Raw genomic sequence first — 5,930 nt, 5'->3', positions numbered from 1 at the left:
GGAGAAAAATGTTGAACGAAGAGACAGAAAGAGAAAGAAAGGAAAAGAGGAAGAGTAGAAAGGCAGAAGGACTATGGTGGAAACATCCTTATGAGGCTATAACATGCTGGCAAACAGAAGTAGTAAGTTTAACAACATGTTAACAAAAGGAACCTCTGTGCTGATGAGAGCACAGCTGATCATCGTTCTCAGGGCACCAGAGATTAAATAGGTTACCGAGGCAGGAGACGAAAAAATAGAAAATGTGGTCACAGAGATGGAAGATTTCAGATACTAGAACTAGGGAATAAAGTGGAAGCCAGGCTCATCGCAAAGTCGTGACCCAGATAATCTCTTCCTTGTAAAGAATGTAGAAGTTTATGTTGTTTACTGATTAAATGACGAATAATGTTATAGGGAAAAAACAGAAAAGAAAAAAGTTTAGGAAGAAACTTCTATATTTACGGAAATAAAAAACTACAATATGAATTCAAATAAAAGATACCATTATGTCACAAACTGTTATTTGTCCCTCAGTTCTTCTCGTTTCACCAGACGTTTGCTGGATCCATAGCCCGCAGAATAACGATTAGGTTTACCACCTCTCTCTCGCTCTGTCTCGCCATTGTAACCATGTGTCAGGTATGGCTGTTGGGACAAGAGAGGAAGCGAGACCAGCAGCTTCCAGGATCTGCTCTTACCAACAGGCAAACCTGGTACCCAGACTGACAGGGACAGAGTGAGTGGATGTCTCGGGTGAGCAGTCCCACATAGCCATCGGCCTTGACCACGAGAGTCCCAGGAATCCCAACCTCATTTCCTTGTTAGGGGCCTGCGCTGTGCAGGAGGAGCCTTGAGAATTTGGGTGGAGACAGCAGAAGGGGCAGGGCTAGAACATCTCCATCAATTTACTGTTGCCTCCGAGGAAGCCTCACCAGGAGACCCTAAGAGGACGAGTTTCCTCTTTCTTTCAAACATTGTATCATATCAAGTATTGACGTTGGCCGGTGTGCAGGGGCGTCTTTGTCAGCTTTCCCTAACTATACTCTTTGCAGTTGAAATAAACCTGAAACGACTTCAATCTGACTGGAAACATTTGCCCCTGCCCAGAACAAAGCAGTCTCTATCATGATTTGAAAAAGGGGCCTCAAAAAACGCTTGGCTGATTCTAGCATCTGGTCGTCAAGGAGGCAATTGACCATCACCAGCCAATGTCAGCTCTACCGCTGACTCTTCCCAAGTGTCCTCCCAATAGGTGAGAAGAGCTAGGAGTCCACCCAGCAGGAAAGCCATCCTGCTGGCTGTGGGACCCAAATGCAAATTAAAAAACCATGCCCCTGTGGAGCACCTACTTTCCTCCCTTTGGATGGGTCACTCATAATGCTCTCAACCACTCCCCACACTTTCCACAGGGTATGGCTAAAATCCAGCCCAATCTTGACTGTCTTCTTCAGGGTCATATCCCAAGACTGGATCCATATCGACATGGATGGTAGTTTATTCTTTGGTTTTCCTCTGGAATAATGGACTGTTGGTGGGTCTCATTCTGTTGGATTAAAGAAGAGCATGTAGCCATTTCTTTAAACAGCGACATGTGACTACAAATGAAAATGGTTAGCCTATTTTATTTTTTTTTATTTTCAAATCTGTGTCATGGGCCAAATACATAAAAGCATAGAGATTTTTGACACTTCTTCATGACTATCACGAGCCAAACTCCCTCAAACAATACGCTCTTCACACTCCCATTGCGGTCGGTAACTGACAGTCGTCTCCAGCTGAGAAGTAGTGAGGCTTAGTGGAATCACTGTTGAGTATCCAGACACGCCCTCTGCCCAAATCTTCGTTTTCTTTTCCTTTTTTTTAAAAAACCAGCTCCTCGTGATATGCTAGCACGTTATTTTGCTTCTGAGCAAATGACCTCAGTTTTGTTCACAACCTAAATGAAAATTTCCTTTCATCCCTGTATACCTGTGAATATGTCATTCACTATGAAGATCAGACCTCTGCAGCTTCATTTACTAAGAACCCAGGTCTGTGCACATCTTCTCCAGGAAGGTAGCTCAGTGGGAATACCCAGTAACGGTGACTTATTCACTTCCAGAGAGAGTTGTGTTAGCTAGATGCATGTTCTTTCTGCCGTAAACCATGAGTCATGACAGGGTTGGGATATAGATAGTTTTGGTGCTTATGGTGAGTTTTGGGTTCTACTTGGCTGACTTTTATTTTTGTGGTAAGGAGAGAAGAAGTGGTTACGTTTTGCTATGCAATTTATCTTGGAAGTGAGGATTTCCTATGACCCCTCTTTAAAGCCCCAGATCTAGTTTAATTTGGACGTATCCCAGGATTGTAAGGCATGCTTTAAAAATCACTATTTGCAACTATATTTCTGATTCTGTGTAAATCAGAACTTTTTTGTTATAGTGTCACCAAAACAAAATATAGCGATAACTTGGATCCTGAGGCTATGTAAAACAGCCACAGCAATCTATTCTCCAGAATTTCAACTTTTAAATGTCTATCAAAACAGAGCCACCATTTTCTAAATTATAGCAAATAAATATGAGAAAGTTAAACAAACAAAATAATTTTATAGCAATGGAAAAGTATTTCTGTCAGTTTTTATTTTAGAGTTTCACGCATGACTCCATTTGAAAAGTAGACTCTGCCTTTGAAAAATGTTTAAAAACAAGTGCTCTAGACAAGAAATTGCAAACTGGCACACTGGGGGCCATCTTTGGTGAATCATAGGTTGTTTTGTCTAAATAAGGTTTTGGAAATCAGGTCTTTTATGTAAAATACACATTTCATGCTCCTATTAGAAATCAGAAGATTTTACACTCTTGTCCCATAGTGACAATGACCAACTGGCTGGAAGCAAGTAGAGGCTGCCTCTTAAGACAGGTCATGAGTTTCCATAGTGACTAATTCCACATCAGTCCCTGTTGTCTTCCACCTCAACTCTCTTACTCACATACTTGACCCACATGGACACCCACACTCCACAGCTGTGTCTTTTCCTGTTTCTCATCTCTCAGCTGCACTTTCAATATCTCAACCAGCACATTTCACATACACTTTTGCAGACTCTGATGCTGCATGGTCTGTGTCTTTGTATTTATACTGCATAATCTTACACTGAAGGAAAATGCAGTTCATCTTCAGAAAACTCTCTGAGATCATTAGCAACAGAGTGGAGCTTGGCGAAATGACGATCAGGAGTGAGCACATCATCTTGAGACTTGGTCAGCGAGAGTTGAATGTTCACGCTATCACAATGCCGTAGGCCCCAGAGAGTACAAAAGAAATCAAAGGAATGGAACTATTTATCCACACATGAAAGGGGATGCATTTTCTCACATACCCCTAGCTCGAGTGACGGGTGTGTGGAGCACCTGCCCTTCAGCTGCCGTCTGCCCCTCAGGCAGAACTCTGCCACTCAGGGTGTTTGAAAGACATTGTCCAGACTAATCCATTGAGAAACGGCTGCCCAGATGTTCAGATGCCTTGGAGCAAAACAGACGTGTTCTAAGGTTTATAAAAGTCCAAGACGTTTCCTCTTCTCCTAGAGTCCGTTTCATGTACTTCATCCCAGTGCAGCGAGGGCCCTGTGAACAGACACATGCAGCCTCAGATTTAACACACCCCCTGCTGCCTCACAAGCAGCTGATGCCTGGGGATGCCTGTTCAGTGGAATAAAGATCAGGCATGTGCCCATTATCCTTACTCTTTCTCCCCAACACCTCTTCAATATACTCAGACATGGTGAGAGTAAATCTGTGTCAAATTCAAAAAAAAACCCTAAAAACCAATGATTGCTCATTTTAGTGTAAAGTAAAATGAAATTCTCGATGTTAATTAGACCTTTATTTGAAATCTCAAGAACCAGTTAAATGAATTCTTATTCACTGCCGTAAAACAATGTTTTAATGTTTTTTGCAAGACACGATAGGGCCTCCTACTGCCCGATTTGTTGAACGTGATCATTCAAGGAGAAAGATCTGCTTTTAGGCAAGACTATTTACATATGGCTCTTTTCTTTCCAGGAAAACATTTTAACCCTGCTGTTCCCATGATGTCACAAGGACTAGAGTGTTGGGGAGGACTGAGAGCACACTCTTCCTCTGGAGTATGTTAGACTCTAAGGGTCCATGACACAGGAGTGGGGAACATTTCATTCATCGAGGATTGAGCCTCTCGTGCTGGGTGTTGAAAGAAACACCAGTGACGTCCCCGTGTATTCACGTGGAGTATCTGACAGTCAGTCATTGCAGGATTACAGAAGGAAGGGCAGTTCAGAGGGGAGGCCCCGTGGAGGCAGGCATGGAGGAGCGCGTGGTGACTGACACCGAGAGCTTGTGACCCGGGCAGGTGGCAGACTCTGTTCGGTCAGAAGACTCTGCCGACTGCAGTGCGTAGAAATCCACGTCCGTCCACGGGAAGTCGCAGGACGAGAACACCGCTGACAGGAAGTCACCTGTCAGAGCGTGCGGCACGAGTGGTGAGAATGTTGAGTCTGAACCAAGGTCGTGGTGTCACAGTGGTGGAAAGGCCACTGGAGGTGAAAGAAGCAGACCCAGAGTCATTTCCAAGAACAAACTGGAAGGTTTATGGGACCAATTAGGCAGAGATCCTGAGGAGGAGAGGTGAAGATGTGCAGTGGTTTCCGGCCAGGAAGAAGAGTGTTCCATGGACGGTGAGGACAGATGCGTGCTGGGCTTCTCTGAGGGCTGGGAAGACGCACGGGGAGCTTGATTTTAGACATGACACAAGTTCAGTGATGGTGCTCAACACACATGCGCCAAGGCGTGTCTCTCACACACACACAGCCTAAGAACAGAGTCCATGATCATGGCACAGCCAGAGTGGGCACGACACTGTCGCCACTGACACAGGCAGGGTGAGGGGGTTGGGCCTGTCAGGTGTTCTGAGGAGAAGTCGGCCGGCCTGAGAGTGCTGGAAGGTGCTCAATTCTCATCAAGAGGAGGGCCGGTTTCAGAGATGAGAAGAGAGAGCTGGAGAGGGGAGAGCAGAGTCAGGAAAGGGCGGTGAACCATGAAGCCGAGCAAGGAGGGTCCCTGTGGGGCCACACGTTTCCCAGAGGCCTGATAGGGTCAGAACGTTAGGGGCTTCCTCGGAGATCTCACTCTCCACGGAATGGTGAGCGCAGAGGTCAAGGGCAGGATGGAATAAGGGATGCACCGCGAGGCCTTAGTGACTGCTGCCCTGATGTACGGGAAGAAAGGCTTCCAGGTCACGCCCAGGCCCCACCAGATGTGTGCCGGCTGTGTGACAGGAGGCAGCAGGAGGAAGAGAGGGGTGAGCACTGATATGGCAGTCAGAACTCCAAGGCTCAGCGAACAGGTGGCCCCAGAGAAGAGGAGAGGAGGCCTCCTCCTGGAAGGACGTGCACAGGGAGAAGCTAAGGCCTGTCCTTGCAGGGGCTGGGCGTTAGTGTGCAATCTCATCGGTTTTGGGGAGTGAATATGTGTTTCTGGAGCACGCACAACATGCCGGGTGCTGTGTGGCATCTGGATGAAAACACTGAACTGACGCAGGCGCAGGTCCTCACAGGGGCTGGCAGGGGAGACAGACCTGCCGGGAGGCACGGGCAGCAGGCCCAGGCGGGGGGAGGGCAGGCCTCCACTGCAGGCCGGGAGGTAGCAGGAGGAGCCCACAGAGCCAGCCTCACCCACACAAGGACCGGGAGATGAGAAGAATATAGGAGAAGACAGAAGAGGGTGGAGATAGGGGAATGTGAAGAAGTGGGGGCATCCTGGGGGAGGGGAGACAGCAGGACAGCAGGGCGTGAAGCTGGTGAGGAAAGCGAGCCCCTCAAGGGTCGGGGGAGCCCCAGGAAAGCCCTTAGCTGGGCGGTCAGAAAACCAGTTTGTCAGAAGGATCAAGGAGAGATTGATGGAGCCAGTGCTGAGAGCAGGGAGCTCAGTTAG

At 47.1% G+C, this 5,930-nt stretch overlaps 1 long non-coding RNA gene across 2 annotated transcripts; it reads left to right on the top strand.

Annotated features, from left to right (window-relative positions):
• The first annotated feature begins 1,523 nt into the window (after nucleotides 1-1,523).
• On the top strand, nucleotides 1,524-5,178 carry LOC131402471 (uncharacterized). 2 transcript variants are annotated; one of them, XR_009218693.1, is made up of 3 exons: nucleotides 1,524-1,592; nucleotides 2,834-2,883; nucleotides 4,026-5,178. It is a non-coding gene; the product is annotated as an uncharacterized LOC131402471 (long non-coding RNA). The 2 variants fall into 2 exon arrangements; XR_009218692.1 differs by having other exon boundaries at nucleotides 2,802-2,883.
• Nucleotides 5,179-5,930: the final 752 nt, after the last annotated feature.

Source organism: Diceros bicornis, unplaced genomic scaffold (genome assembly GCF_020826845.1).
Source record: "Diceros bicornis minor isolate mBicDic1 unplaced genomic scaffold, mDicBic1.mat.cur scaffold_108_ctg1, whole genome shotgun sequence".
NCBI classification, from domain to species: Eukaryota; Metazoa; Chordata; class Mammalia; order Perissodactyla; family Rhinocerotidae; genus Diceros; species Diceros bicornis.
This window is presented reverse-complemented; position numbering and strand designations above follow the sequence as displayed.